Source organism: Triturus cristatus, chromosome 7 (genome assembly GCF_964204655.1).
Source record: "Triturus cristatus chromosome 7, aTriCri1.1, whole genome shotgun sequence".
NCBI classification, from domain to species: Eukaryota; Metazoa; Chordata; class Amphibia; order Caudata; family Salamandridae; genus Triturus; species Triturus cristatus.
The window spans coordinates 1549483774-1549500578 of record NC_140590.1 but is presented as its reverse complement, the minus strand read 5'-3'; positions in this window follow the sequence as shown (position 1 = coordinate 1549500578).

Genomic DNA, 16805 nt, shown 5'->3' with positions numbered 1-16805 from the left:
CGGCAGGATAGAGAGAAAGGCAGGGGTGGTGGTGTAGCTGTGGTGGTGAGGAAGAACGTTTCCTGCTCTGTTCTCCCTCTTAATCCTATTGGAGGGTCGGAGTCCATTGCTTTTACACTCAGACTGTCCTCGACCCAAGCATTCAAGGGACTGTTGGTTTATAGGTCACCAGGCCCGATGGGCTCCTTTTTGGAGGATTTGCAGACAGCGATTTCTGAACTGGCGCTCACGACACAGCATTGTGTAGTGGCGGGTGATTTCAACTTCCATCTAGATGTCACAAGCGACCCGGACACTACCAAACTGCTGGACATTACATCTCCTCTGGGGCTATTACCTTGCGTGTCAGGCCCTACGCATGAGAGAGGGCATACCCTCGATCAAGTTTTTTCATCAGTTCCGCTTGACGATGTAGAGACTCTGTCTGTGCTCTGGACGGATCATAGGCTGATCAGGTTCTCTGTGTGTGAGAATGGGCGGCCGGATAACATCGCCCCCATGCTACCTAGATCGGCCTCGAGAGCGCTCCATAGAGTGACACCTGATATGCTGGAGCAGGCGCTCGCGGAACATCCTTGTGTTCTCTCGGGTGATCTGGATAGAGACACGGAGGCTCTGCAGTCGTGGCTGACTGAAAGGCTTGACGATCTTGCCCCAATGGCAGCCCCTCGGCCTACGGCTGTACGGCAATCTGCGCCGTGGTTCACGGAGGCGCTGCGGCTGGTCCGTAGCCAATGCAAGGTTGCTGAGCGGGCCTGGCGCCGTCAGTACAACGAGGTGGACAAACTCGCCTACAGGGCGGCCATTAAGGCCTATCATCGGGACATCTTAGATGCCAAAAAAGAATACCTTGCCAAGAGGATTGAGGTGGCGGCGAACTCCTGCAAGGAGATCTTCACGGTGGTGAAGGAGTTCACGACCCCCAGGTCCTACCCAGCTCCACTAGTGCCATCGGAGACGTGGGCGTGTAATCTCGCCAGCTTTTTCACTAATAAGATCAAGGCAATTCAGGCCTCCTTCTCGGAGAGCACTGAGGATGGTGGATGTGGCCCCGGAGCGGAACGTGAGCTACCGCCCATGCCTACCGCAGTGCTGACAGATTTTCCAGCAGTCACCTGCGAGGCGTCACGGGCGCTGCTTACCAGCCTTAAATCCGGCTCGCCACTTGACCCATGCCCTGCCAAATTCTTGGCCGGGATGGCGGCGGTGGTGAATCCCCTGGTTAACCCCATCCTCAATGCCTCCCTGAGGGAGGGAAGGGTGCCTGCCACCTGGAAGAGGGCGATGGTGATCCCCCTCTTGAAAAAGCCGGGCCTTGATGCCGAGGTTTTGGCCAATTATAGGCCAATTTCACTTCTCCCGGCACTGGCCAAGATTACCGAGAAACATGTTCATGGCGTCTTGTCGAGCTTTCTTGAGTCTAACCATCTGCTCCATCCTTCCCAATCCGGCTTCCGTCCCAATTTCAGCACGGAAACGGCATTGTTGGAGGTCTCCGAGATTATCAGAGAGACCTTGGATGTTGGTGGCAAGGCCATGTTAGTCATGTTGGACCTGTCGGCGGCCTTTGATACCGTCCCCCATGTTGCGCTCCTCGCTAGGCTCCACGACATCGGCATTAGGGGGACGGTGCTCAAATGGTTTACGTCTTTCCTGGAAGGCCGCCGCCAGACGATCTGGGTCTCCCAGAGCTCCGCCGAGATGCCGCCTTTGGGGGTTGGGGTTCCACAGGGCTCTGTGCTGAGCCCATCACTGTTTAACATCTTTATGTCCCCCCTGGCGGCGGCGGTGGAGGCTTTCGGGGCCCAGATTGTGTCCTACGCCGACGACACGCAACTTCTCTTCACCTGTGGTAAAGATCAACCATTTGATGGAGAGAGTATTCGGGGTTGTTTGGGCAGGGTATTCGACTGGTTTCAGCATAACAACCTGAAGGCCAATTCTAGTAAGTCGGAGGTCCTTTTTTTCGGCTGTGTCACCGACCCTGAGTGGCGGCAATGGTGGCCATCTGAAATGTGCCCTCCGGCTCAATCATCTGTGGTCGCTAAAAATCTTGGCGTCAAACTTGACAATAAGTTATCACTGAAAGCGCACATCCTGGGTCTGGCCGGAACCTGCTTTGGTATTCTGAAGATGCTCCGCAAGTTTCTTCCATTGCTCTCTGCGGAGCATAGGCGGATTACAGTACAGGCGCTCATCGGGTCCCGGCTCGACTATGCCAATGCCCTCTTTCTTGGCCTCCCGGACTACCTGGTCCAACGCCTGCAGGTGGCACAAAACTCTGCTGCCCGCGCCATCTTTGGCTTGCATAGGCGGTCACGAGCCTCTGGGCTGCTGCAGAGGCTTCATTGGCTGCCTATCCGTAAGCGGATTATGTTCAAATCCCTTACGTTGATGCATAAAGCCCTGTTTGGCTTAGGGGCTGGGTATCTTCGGCGTAGATTGAACCTTTATCGTCCTGCCCGCTCACTGCGGTCCGAATCTCATTTTACTGCCGTGGTGCCACGTGTGCGGAAGGCGCGGACTGGGGGCCGTTCCTTCAGCTTTAAGGCACCCCAGTTGTGGAACTCTCTGCCATTGGCGCTACGCAGCACCTCGAATCTACTCCAATTTAGGAAGAGCCTGAAGACTTGGCTTTTTAATGTTTAACTGTTTTTCTTTGCGGGGTCTGTCTCTTTTCTTTCAGTATTCGTTTTCTTTTCTTGTTATGTTATCACACACGGAGCCGCCTGTGGAAAGCGCCGGGACACTCTTTTAGAGTAGCTGTGCGCTATATAAGTTTATTTTAACATAACATAACATAACATAACATAACATAACTCTTCGTACTCGACGCGCAACTTGGCTGGGAAGAGCATGGCGTACTTCAGACCCATCTCACGTAGCCTCCTCTTAACCCCCATGAAACTCTGCCGTTGCTTCTGCACCGCCTGGGTGAAGTCAGGATAAAAACTCACTGCAGTGTTCTGGAAGGTGACTGGTCCGGACACTCGTGATGCTTGTAGAATGGCGTCGCGGTCCCTGAAATGAAAGATCCGGGCAACAATCGGTCTCGGGGGGGCCCCCACCTTGGGCCTCCCTCCTGGGACTCTGTGGGCCCGCTCGACCACAAAGAACTTGCTGAGGCCCTTGGGCACCAGGTGGTTAACCACCAAGTCCTCAACAAACAAATCCGCAGATTGCTCCTCCGATTTTTCCGGAACACCAACAATGCGCACGTTATTGCGTCGTGCCCGGCCTTCAAAATCCTCCATCTTGCGGGCAAAGAGGTCATTGGCAGTCCTCAGCGTGCGGACCTCTATTTGCAGGTCAGAGACGTCCCCCGCAAGGCTAGAGGTCTCTAGGTCCAACAATTTGACTCTCTCGTTGGTTTTCCCCAGGTCAGCGCGAAGCAAGTTAACATCCACTGAGATAGTATCCACTTTGTGTGCCAGGGCCTCGAACTGTTGCCCAATGGAGGACTTCATCCCCTCAATGGCGCCCATGATGTCTTGCAGTGTCAATTCCGGATCGGGGGGCGAACCATCTCTCGGTACTTCCTTCGGCCTTCCCGGTCCACTTGGCGATCCCTTTTGCTGGGCATAGCGATCCATATTGTTCGCTTGAACGTAGCCCCCTCGCCTGGTATTCTTGGGCTTCTGTTTGTCAGCTTCCGATGTGGCCGACATCATCGACTCCGGAACAGTCAGCGTCAAAGACAAGGCACTCAGCCAGCCAATTAATACGAGGTCCACTGTAGCCTAAACGCCCGATTCAGGTCAAGGCATGGGCAGGTCGAGCTACAGGCGACCACTGCCCAAGGTACTCTCGGGCCAAGGCACGCAGTTGCCGAGAAAACAAAAGTGAAAGTGAAGACAACACCCATCCGATGGTCCGCACCCCACACGGCCGCTGTTGTTCAATTATAGTCCGGGCCCAGGCCAACGCAAGACCCGTGCGTCTCCCGGGGGTAGGCCGCGAACTTCCACTTGTCACAACTTCGGTCCCCGGTGAACGATTTCAGTCCGGATTACGACATTAGCCTCAGCAATGGTTCGTCTCCAATTTGCCGGATATTTGGCACAGGATGCGTTTCAGGATAGTTGCCGGAGGGCACGAGGGTCTCGGGAGCTCTGTGCTCACGCAGCCATCTTGGTCCCGCGCTAGGCTCCTCCCCCCTTATCCTGCATTCTTCAAATGACTTGCTCACTAAATTTGTTGGTAAGATTCTTAAATCCCTACACTTCTCCTAGTTGCTTTTATAATCAAATGTGAATATCCTCATTCATCGAAATTAATTTAGAAATGATGTATTTATGTAACATGTCGGAAGTGCTGAAGAAATTATCCCTGCGCACAGCTAAAATACATTTGTAAGAATATTTTTGTTACAGAAATGGAAAGGTGTATGCTAATTTCATAACCGACTGAAATGCATTCATTAAACCATAAAGTACTGAATAATGTATTTGCAAGAGCTAAACTCTTTTCAATTTTTGTGTGCAAACGCGCTTTCACCATAGATGGTAAGCATATTGTAATCTATACTGAGACTTCACTGAGAAAAGGAGCACTAGCCCCCCCCCCCCTCCCCCCCTTCAGCCACTGGTGAATTAGAGTTTCATTCACATTTTGCATTAGCCTATAGGATACCATAGGCAGAGTGGGTGATGACTTAACCCACTTCAGGCACCAGTTTTGTTGCTAGTGATATTCACTTTTGGATCAGGCCAGGTGACAGACATTGGGTCATATATATTTTTATCTACAACCCCCCATGTTTTTAATGTACTCCTAACATTACACACCCCACCATAAACTTAAAGTTACCCATACCTCCTTTACTACTACTCACCCCAAACCCTAAAAATATAATGTACTCCTTTTACTTGTACTCACCCCTTAATTCTAAAATTACCATTACTTCCCTTTACCTTTACCCACCCCTAAATCCTAAAATTACCCCTACTTCCCTTTACCTTAACCCGCCCCTAAATCCTAAAATTACCCTTACTTCCCTTTACCTTTAGTCACCCCTAAATCCTAAAATTACCTTTACCCCATTTACCACAATCACCCCTAAACCCTAAAATTGCCTTTACCTCCCTTTACTACTACCCCAACCTAAACATTAAAACGATCCTTATCTCCCTTTACCTCTACTCACCCGTAAACCCTAAAATTACCCTTACTTCCCTTTACAAGTACAACTTCTAAATCCTAATATTACCCTTACTGCTCTTTACTACTGTCCAACCATAAACCCTAACAGTATCCTCACCTCCATTTACCATTACTCAAACCTGAACCTTAAAATTACAGTTACCTTCCTTTACCTCTACCCACCCATTAATTCTGAAATTACCCATATCTTCCTTTACCTTTACCCACTTTTAAACCCTAAAATGATCCTTTCCTCCCTATACCACTACCCACCACTAAACCTTTTTATATAACAGAATAATGTTATTTAAATAGAAACACTTACCTGCGTGGTAAGGGAATGCGTTGTAAATGTACTTAAATGTGTGATACTTACCTGTGTGGTCAAGGCTGTTTCCCAACCACTGTCACTGTACTAAAAAGGAGTCAATTACCTAACATTTGGGTTTGGTCAGCCCAGTCACAGAACCCAAAACCAGGTCTGCAAACATTAAGCTCTCTGATTGGCTGCCCGTGACTTGCAGGTAAACGTTGCAGCTGCCATTACTGATTGCAGGGCCAGAGTCCTGAAAAAACATGAAGTGGAGGCATCTGCTGACACCCTGACTCAAGTGGGAACCCCAAATGGACAAAAAAAGTCAAAGGCAAATTAAGGCTAAAGAAAAGAAAACAACTTTCTCATGGGGTGTGCCAACCTTGAGGAAGGGCTCATTGGCCCCAGTGGGTCCAAAGTCTGCAAATCTTGCCATACAGCTTACGTGTGGACTCGTATGGGCTCCCTCTTGGGCCGAAGAACCCTATCTCAAGGTTTGCGAGCTCACACAGATATGGGGACGTCTTGGGAAGTATGCATTGTATTTGGTGTGATTTATTCATGTGCATGGCTGTTGTGTGAGTTATTGATTACGGATCTAACCACAACTTATGGATTTGAGAATTTTTTCAGTTTTAATCAGGGGCGGCTCCTTCACGTGGGTGGAGGAGTGTTGCCCCACTGCTTTCTCGCAGTGCAAGACCAAGAAACATAAAATGGTATTATTAATACCATTTTATGTTTCTGCATCTCGCACTGCGAGAAAGCAGAAGGGTTTGGTTGGGGGCAGGTGGTCCTGCTCCAGAGCGGGGGAGGAGTGGCTTGCCCACTGTTGTGGGCGCTGACTGTTTGGTTGTCGCCAGGGCCAACCAAAGCAGTCATACACACTCTGCCCTTTTCTCCATGTAGGCTGCATGCAACCTGCATGTAGAAAGAGGCCTCCCTATAGACGCCTGTGGGGTCGGCGTCCCAGCCAATCACAATGCTGCAATTGCAGCGTTGTGATTGGCTTAGGGGAGGGGAGGGAGGCTGCCTGCTTCCTGCGGCCGCGAGGAGCAGAGACGACGCGGGACCAGAACGGGCGGCTAAGGTACGTTTTAAAAAAATATAATAAAAATCACCCCCCCAGCGACCCCTCCACGCGCGACGTCCACCCACCCCCCCACTAGTGAGCCATGCCGGCCGTGCCTGGATTTAATTCAAAAGCTTAAATATTTTTTTGCTGTGATTTCTGAGTGAATTTCATTCATTTTTGTGAACATACAAAGGGAGTGTAAACAAAACTAACCATCACCTTGTTTTTTCAGTAAATTTTTAAATTTTGTTGGTGGTTCTGAAAAAACTGTTTACTTGGGAAAGGTGATTGGTTCTGTTTTTTTTCCTAACTTGTGTTTTTGGAAGGAAGGCAATCATTCAAACACAATACTTATTATCTTTAGGTTAAGGGTTCGAGTCTTGTGTCTTCAGGGTCATGTGTCTGTTCTAAGGTCAAATGCATAAGGTAAATAGTTCTTGAATTGCACCCAAAAATCGGATGAATAATAAGATTAATTGAAAGCATTTCTAGTCTCAGCACTCTGGAAATATCTGTATTTAAATAGACTGTTTCCTAAGAACAAAACCCTCTCCCCGTTCTAGGCTGTAAATGGTATAGCTCTAAGTGAACACTTGCTGCGGAACAAATGCCAGAGTTATGTTCTCAAATGCAAAAAGGAACAATTGATGGACAGAATGTTGAGCAATGCAAAAATTCACCCCAGTCACAAAGATCTGGGTTTAATCCATTGTTCTTTTGCTCACCACGCCACCCCAGATTGTATCCAGCCGTATGCGAATCAGTCTTGACCCTGTTCCTTATGGGAACAGTCCAGCCCGAACTGCCAAGCCAGGTCCTCCCTGGACTGAAACAAGCATCCTGGGACCGGTTTCGGGGCATCATCCCTCATCAGCAAGGCTAGCTTGAATTCAGTGGCAAAGTGAGCAAGGTACCCACGTCTGGGCATACCCTTGTCACTTAGGGCGACAAATGCAAAAGGAACAATTGATGCACGGAATGCTGAATAACATTCACCCCCAGTCACAAAGATCTGGGTTTAATCCATGGTTCTTTTGCGCTCCATGCCACCCCATTTGGACCCAGCCATATGCAAATCAGTCTTGACCCTGTTCCTTATGGGAACAGTCCAGCCCAAACTGCCAAGCCAGGTCCTCCCTGGCTGATGAGGGATACAACCCCGAAACCGGTCCTAGGATGCTTGTTTCCAGTCCAGGGAGGACCTGGCCTGGCAGTTTGGGCTGGATTGTTCCTATAGGAACCAGGGTCAAGACTCATTTGCATATGGCTGGGTTCAAACTGGAATGGCATGGGGAGCAAAGAAACAATGGATTTAGGCCCAGATCTCTGTACTGGGGTGAATGTATGACTTTGTTCTGCATTCTGTCCATCAATTGTTCTTTTTACATTTGTCTCCCGAGTATGACGGGTATGCCCAGATGTGGGTCCCGTGCTCTCCATGCCACTGGAGTCAAGCTAGCCTGGCTGATGAGGGGTGAAACCCTGAACCTGGTCCTAGGATGCTTGTTTCCAGTCGAGGGAAGGCCTGGCCTGGCATTCTGGGCTGGACTGGGTGAATGCATGATATTGTTCTGCATTGTGTCCATCATTTGTTCTTTTTGCATTGTTATGTTTTCAAGCACAGCAATAGAAAGTTTCTTGTGTCCAATAGACAATGTGTCAAATGTTCAAATTGGAAGTTAAGGGCTGGAGTCCCGGTGTATTCAGATTAATGTGATGATTTTACTCAGTTACAAAGAGTTTCAAGATTCATTGTATTAGGTAAAACATATATTGATTTTATATTGCACAAATAAATCCTAAATTGTGTTTGGTAGTGGTAGAGCAATAGTATTAGCAAAAACATTTTTATTCTTGGCACTCTGTATAGAAATATCTGTTTTTAAAAATAGCATTAAGTAAGAAAAACAAATCTCACCCCTCTCCACTTGTCCACCCATCTCTTTAAATGCTGTAAATGTGCCCCGACCATAGAACTTCATTGACCTGTAGTTTTGCAACTAAGGTCGTAGATATATTTTCATGGCGAACAGTAGTGGGTCTCTTGTGGCCGACTTCTTAATGTGTATTCTCTCAATCTGAAACTTAAGGGTTCAATTTCTGGTGTCTTCATAGTCATGTGTACACTAAAATGGGTGCCCCTTTATAAACGGGATCATGATAAATTGTTTCAATATTGCACCAATAAATGCAAAACTGATAGTAGTTGCACAGTAGTGTTAGCTAAAAATACTTTTTTTCCTACCGCTCACTCTGGAAATATCTGTTTTAAAATAACCCATTCCTGTAAATGTGAGAACTCCTCTATGACACCTCCTTAATCTATATTTTTTAAGCAAATGTCATAGTTAGGTTGTTATCCCATACAATAGAGAGTAATGTGTGGCTTTATGGTTAAGGGTTGGAGGCTTTGGGCCATGGTGCACCTGGGGGGTCCATGGAGCCCCCTTGCCCCCTGCTGAGGGATTCCCTCTGGGGCACACTGCCAGTGCTCCACCGTTTTGTGGCACACTTTCAGTGTGCCCGATGGCTTCTTTGCCTTTATGCCCGCGTCCATAATACTGTGTGCGAGCAGAGGCTAAGAGATTCCCTCATTTGAATGGGGCCACATCTCCATGTAAATAAGGTAACACCCTCTCTTGATAGCACTGGCGTTCATGTGCTGCCCTTTCTGTAATTCCAAAGTACCCTGGAGTGCACAAAGTGGGCTCACACCCCGTTGCACCCGCAGGGCACTTTGTGTAATGCAGGCCCTGGTTTTCTTTGATTATGTGTTCATTTAAAGGTGAGCTTGATTACCAGGAGGTTCAATGTAGAATTTAAATTATACTCAGATTGCACAAATAAATCCAAAATTGTGTTTTGTAGGATCAGGTAAAAGCATTTGTATTCATGGCACTCTGTCTACAAATATATTTTTTTCTATATAATGTGCTCCACACATAAAAATGCTCTCCCCTCTTCCTCTCTCCATTATATTCTTTAACTGTGTTTTCTCAATCAATTTCTATGAATTATTTAGGATGAACCTAATTAATCTGCCATGTACCCATTCTGCGCTGGTGTAGCGGGAGTTGGGTGCATAACCTGGCCTTGGGAAACAGCAATAACCACAAAGACAGAACCAAGCGTTGCCTTTGCAAAGGGGTCGGAGCAACGAATGCGCCTTAACCACGCATTTCTTTACAACGCATGTTGTTACAATGACATACTTTAGATAAAGCAGCGTTGGACTTTAAAGTCCATGGCTTTCCCTACTGTTGCACAGACTGGAGTCGGAATAGTAAATTGTACTGTTCCAATGTACAGCACTTAGGCAAGTCATTGCAAAGACTTGTGTGGTAAAGGAATGCTTGGTTAAGATGCATTCGTTATTCCGACCGCGTTGTTAAGGCAAGCGTGGTTTAGCCATGCAAGGTTATGTCATACATCCCTGGCATTTGGCTAGGTCCTGCACCCAACCCGGTGTGAGTGGGTGACTCACATGATTTTCATGTGTCTATGGCCGTGAACAGCTGGGGTTGGCTGGAGGGCTTGACCTTTGGCCTGACCTGTGGCACCTACCTCTGCCTCCTACCGGGTCTTTTCTCAGTCATAGCCTTTTTTATCAATAAAAATCATGATTTTTATTAAAAGTATGCTTTTTTTTTTACAAAATAGTGCTTTTCTACATTTACAAAACAGCAGCTGTGTTTACTGTAGCTAACTTGTTTTTTTCAGATTTTTTGCCTCCATTTCCATGCCTTTGAGTGCTCCTAGCATTTCTCTGGAGTTAAGCACCTCTTACAGTGCACCAACTTTCCTTGGGGAAATTATTTTTCGATAGCACAAAAATTGTAATTCTGTACAAAACCGTGATTTTCAATATGTGGGTAAAATTATATTGATCCCCTTCGGCCTATGACATCTGTGAAAATATTTGTTAGATCGGGAGGTCTCTAGTTGGCAGAGGTAGGTACCACTGTCCAAATAGGGACCCTTACTTCTAGTCAGGGTAAGGGGGATACACTCTTTAGATAACCCCTGCTCACCCCCTTGGTAGCTTGGCACGAGCAGACAGGCTTATCAAAGTCAATGTGTAAAGTATTTGTACCAACACTCACAGTAACACAGTGAAAACCCCACAAATGGACTCCACACCAGCGTAGATAAATAAAGTACTTTTATATAAACTACACAAGACCAAAACGACAAAAAATCCAACATACACAGTTCAAGAATATGGTTTTAAAAGAGTTCTTAGCTTAGCGACAAAATAATCCACATTAGCGTCGATTTTAGCCAACAGTACCTGGTGATGCGATAAAAGTTCCAAGCGGCGCTCAGGCGTTGAAAAACAAGCAACAGCGTCAGTCCTGAGACCCTGGGCAGGCGATGCGACAACCCCGCTGCACGCAGTGGGCGTGTGCGACGAATCTGGCCTCTATGGGGAGTGAGGCGATACTTGTATGGATTCCAAGGCGTAGCTTCTCCGGTAGAAATTTACTCGCAAAGGCACGATGTGACAATCTTCGATGTTTCTGCGACGATGTTCGCAGCGATGAAATACGGCCTGCTAACGAGCGGTGTGACGATCTTCGATGGCTCTGCGACGATGTTCGCAGCGACGAAATGCGGCCCGCTAACGAGCGGTGCGACGATCTCACTCAGTGACGGCAGGCTGTGCGACGATACTCGCAGCGACGGGAATCTTACCACTCCGGGGGCGATGTGCTCCGAAGATGAACGCGGCATTGACGTTGCAGCGGCGATAGGCGCTGCGACGATCTTCGCGGCGACGGAAATGTTCTCGCTAAGCCGGCGGTGTGTGAAAAAGTTGCAGAACTTTTACTTCTTTTCTCTTGGTCAGCTTCCCAACAGCAGGTACCACTTCCAAAGGCCCCACAATTGGATCAAGCACTCTAGGAAGGGCAGAACTCACGCAGCAGAGTTCAGGGGGAAGCTGGGGGTGAAGTCCTTTTGTTCCTGGGACTTCTTAGCAGGAGGCCAGCTCTACTCAGGCCCTTGGAGATTCCTTCAAGCCAGGGGACACAGCACACAGCAAAGTCCTTCCCCTCTCCTTGGCAGCAAAGCAACTGCAGGTCAGCCTTACAGCAGGTCAGTCCTTCTTCTTCAGTCTTCCAGCTTTCTCCTTGGCAGAGGTTCTTTCTTGATTCCAGGATGATCTAATTTCTTGGGATCAGGGTCCCAATATTTATACCCCCAAATCCTTTGTCCTCTGAGGGCAGAGGAGCCTTTGCCCAGTCCAAATCAGTGCTGGAGCCCTCTGTTTACATGACTCCTTCTTTCCTTTCACAGTGCATGGCAGAAACTTCAGACGCATCACAGGGGGTGGAGCCAGCCCTGTTGGGGGGCAGGCACTGTCCTATTCAGGTCCCAGGTGCAACTCCTCCCACCCATCTACATGGAGATCTCTCTATTCAGCCCTGTGCTGACTCACCCTGTCTCCGGGAATTCCCCAGCCCCCTGGAATTCCCCAGCCCCTGTCACTCAAACTCCAGACAAGAAATACACAACCTACCAGAGGCAGGTTTGAATGGTTAGACAAGAAAATACCTACTTTCTGAAAGTGGTATTTTCAAACACAGAATGTTAAAACCAACTTCACCAAAAGATATATTTTATCATTCTGAGTTCAGACATACTAAACTTTAATTTTCTATCTTGCTCCTATGGGAAGATATGCAGGTAAACATTATACTTAGCATTCCCCATTATAGCCTATGGGCAAGATACCCTTTCAATAGTGAAAAACGAAAATGGCTGTAATTCACTACCAGAGCATGTCATCTACACCAGTACATGCTCTACCTTTCACATACACTGCACCCTGCCCAGGGGGGTACCTAGGTCCTTCCATAGGGGTGTCCAATGTGTACAGAAAGGGAAGGGTTAGGCCTGGCCAGTGTGGACACTGGTCAGGTCAGCATGGCAGTTAGCAACTGCCCCCAGGCACTACGGTAGCAGGCCTGTGACACCATTTTAGGGCTACTCCTGTGGGTGGCACAATCAGTGCTGCAGGCCTACTAGTAGCATTTGAATCACCAGCCCTGGCACACTCAGTGCACTTTACTAGGGGCTAACAGGTGAAACAAATATACCAATCACGGATAACCAATCAATATAACAATTTACCTAGGGAGCACTTGCACTTTGACACCGATCAGCAGTGGCAAAGTGCCCAAAGCATCTAAACCAGAAAAAACGAAATCCAGCACAGCGTCAAAAATACAGGAGGTAGAGGCAAAAAGTCAGGGGAAACCACGCCAAAGATGCCAGGTCTAACAATATTCAAATATGATTGACAGAAATTTCACTTTTTGAAATTACGTTTTAAATGGCCAAAGTATGCAAAAGGGTGAGCCCTTTTAAATAGACCTGGTGTATTTTTCAAATGCTTATATCTCAAAAGCTACGGTTCAGTGTTTTTAAATTGCGTCAAAGCAAATTTTGCTATGGAACTTATACTCCTATAACGTTTCATCTTGAAGTCCTACTTAGCAACCCCGGATGTCTTGGTCTCAGAAGATGCCAATTATTGAAAAGGGTACATTTAGGTTTCATTTGGAATTAATCTCTACCTACGATATGCAGAAAAAAATCACATCCAGATCCTGTGACCTGAGATACCACCAGATCCTATGTTGTTTATTGGGGGAATTTAGACCCATAACATTAAGAGAAAGCAATCTGAATTGGATCTACATGCAAGCAGCACAAAATATTTGCTGGGATAGTTGACTGGTACGAGCGAGACAAAAGTACATCCTGTACAAACTCAAACTCCCCATTAATATTAAACACACAAAAAAATAAGCTCTGGCTCCTAGGGGGCTTCACCTCTAACCCCCTCTGGGTTTTCCTAGCTGACAAATACAACCTGGAGTTGTCATTGGCACTCTTTAGTGTAGAGGATCTCCCCCCCACTAGGTTCACCATCCCAAGTAATACACCTTGGGCTTAAGACTAGTAGAATCGTTCTGCAACATTAAGCACTTTGTTGGAATTCCACAGTATACTGATTAACTTTGTGGCATGTACTACAGAGGGCCACATATGTTTGAACCACTTTGTGGGCTCTCTAGTTTGTCTCCCATTGTAATTTACTAGCCCTACAAGCAGTGATTGTGAGCCATTGGATGAGTGACAACTCGTCAAACCAGGTACATGACAGAATTTCCCAAGTACAAAGTCATCTCCTCCTAGAGGACCTGTCCCACTGACTTTTTGAGGACTTTACATTCCTAATGTCTCTCCGCCTCTGGCCCCTCCTTCACAGTGATCTGGTTTTATCACAGGCAAGTTTCAAGTGGATCTTGCCCTCCTCTGGTGGAGGGCTCATCTTCTCACTGTCTTTCCATTTAAATGGAAGGTCTGTAAGGAAAGGTCCAGCAATATCTCAGATGGAGTTTTTATTCAGTTCTCTCACAACTGCCCATATTCCAGTCTTCTCAGAATAGGACCCACCAATATATCTTGAAATAGTAGGAATTATTGTCTTCAAATGGTTTGGATTTCATGAGACTTCCTGCTTCATGATTCTCTCTTTAAGAGGATAGCTGTATACTTTGACCATTGCATCGCATGCTTTATCCTGCTAATCTGCTTGCATGGGGCGCTCTTTCGACAGCAATCAAGAAGTTAGGGATTTCCAGGTAAATACCTCTGAAAAGGTTTCTCATGCATTGTATCAAATCTTCCCCTTATGTTACCTATTGTAAGTTTAAAATCTGAATATTTTACAGTCAAGATCTGATTCCAAGGTTCACACATTAGCGAAGAGGACTTTTGTTTGGGCTTCTAAGTGGGAGTTGGTTGTTGTCATTAGTTACTCTGTCTCTAAAAGGATCAACAGTTTGGCTTTGGCAGATTTGACTCTCTGATTGATGCTCTTTGTTTCAAATTAGTCCTCTGAAATGCCCTTGCTAATGTCCATCCTCAATTGACAGAGTTTCACTCAAGGACTTCTCAAAGTCAGATTTCAGATTTCCTAGGCAAGTTCACATTTTTTCCACCCACTCCAGCATGCATCATCTGCAATGGGTCAGCCCATTTCAGTCATTGACTTCACTGTGAGTTATGGCATTCTGCCCTTTCACAGGGAATACATCCACAGACAAAGGAGTTCCCTCCAGTGGCAGCGACTACTATGGTAATGTGTGCTTTTTGAAGACAAAAACATTTTATTGCCTTTGGCCTATCTTTCTTTTAGATTATGAGGCCCTGGCAGCTTCCCCAGCAATAAAGTTTTACAAAAACCATGACAAGTACTAATCAAGAATTGCCAAAAGGCTCCTGTCCAGATCTATTGTCTTTGCCAATGCTTGCTTTAATCCTGTCACTGTAGAGACCTGCTGATCCTAATTTTGGCATGTTTCCCTTTTGGCACCTAGCACCTCATTTGTTTGGCCTTCAAGACACAGCTTAGTGGCTACTTAGCTCATAAAAAGTAGCCATTCCCAAATGTGAAATGCATTTCCAGTATCAAAAGTGTTTTCTGTTGAAATGTGGTGGCTACAGTTACAAATCTCCATACCAAACACTACAACTAAAGTCCCCAGAAGTGGCATGTTTGTAAAAAACACACAGGGTGGATATTTTCGGTTCAATTTACAAATTCAAGAATGAAATACTTTAATCAACATAAATGAAAGGAGCAGTGAAGTCGGCAGGGTAATACCGACTGTGTGTCTCGCTTGTAGGGAAAATGGCGGACTACCTTATAGTACTAAGGGGCCATATTACAGTAAGGACCATATACCAGTCCTATGGGACCATATTTACAGTATTGACTATATTGCAGTACTATGTGACTGTATTACAGTGCTAAGGAACCATATTACAGTAGAGACCGTATTATGGTACTGTGGGACCGTATTACAGTTCTATGGCACTGTATTACAGTATTTACTGTATTACTGTACTATGTGACTGTATTACAGTGCTAAGGGACCATATTACAGTCGATACCGTATTATGGTACTATGGGACTGTATTACAGTACTATGGGATCGTATTTTCGTAGGAACCTTATTACAGTACTATGGGACCTTACTACAGCAGGGACCGTATTTAAAGCTTTGAATAAATTTGTAGAAGTGCAGGTACTCACTCTTTAGAGTACCTGTTTGCTCCTGAGAAGTGCCAGGACTCTCTTATTAAATGTATTGCAGCAGTGCTGAGAAGTGCGGGACCTCACTCTTTCAAAATATAGAAGTGCAGGCACTCAGTACCGGACAGTACCTGCCAATTTAAAGCACTAACCATAAAACAGTACTAAAGGAGAGAATGACAGTAGTGGAATTACGATTTTTTTTTTTTACAAGTGCATGGACTGGTCTCAACTACCTGAATAGAAGAGCTGGGGTTCAATTATATGCAAAAACCTAATTACATACTGTGTGTGTCCAGTCGAAAGGTTTTCGGGAAAGGGCATATTCTACTAATATAGAATACATGGATGCAATATATGCCATTTTCTTTCGCCATCAATGGCTGCGCATCCATATAATTTCCAGCTGAAGGGCCACGCAGGGAAACATCAGTACTTACACCAGTGTGAAAAGATTGCTCGGATAGACCCAAAGTGCCCCATTTTAGTGTAAAATGATGGAATATCCTTGAAAATGATTCACCCGTCTTGGCATACAGCTATATGTAATGAGACAGAGGGCCGAGCATAAACCTATGGGCAGCATTATGGGGGGGGGGGTGGTAATCCTTTGTGATCTAGTTGCTGGAGAGCACATTTCAATTCTCCTTTGAACTCTTTCAAGAGAGACAAATGGACTGCTCTTGCCGTAAACGGGCAGCCTAGCACTGAAAACAACTGTATGTTACCTGGAACATATGATTCGTATGTCTGCCTTGGTGTGGACGGTTACGGGTGCTGTAGGGTTATATTTTTCTTGTGTTTTTTGTTTTTGTTTGCAGTTTTATAGAGCGCGAACTGAACCCGAAGGTATTGGAGCGCTTTACATGAGCACCAGTTACATTACATAAGGAAACATTCATTTTTGGTAGGCGCAGTGAGATTAACTGATTTGCCCAGAATCACAGTATGTTGTGCCGACGCGGAGACCCGGACCTGGTTCCACAGTGCCAAAGTCGGCAGCCCTGGCCGTTACGCCACATCCTCTCCCCGCGTTATGGCGTTTATATAGCGCCTTCTGGATTAGCTTTGGGTCGAAGCCCTGTGACGGTCAGACTCAGAGAACCATTTCCAGGAACAGGTTTGCTTGCGGTATTAACTTCCTTTCTTTACCTCAGCAGCCG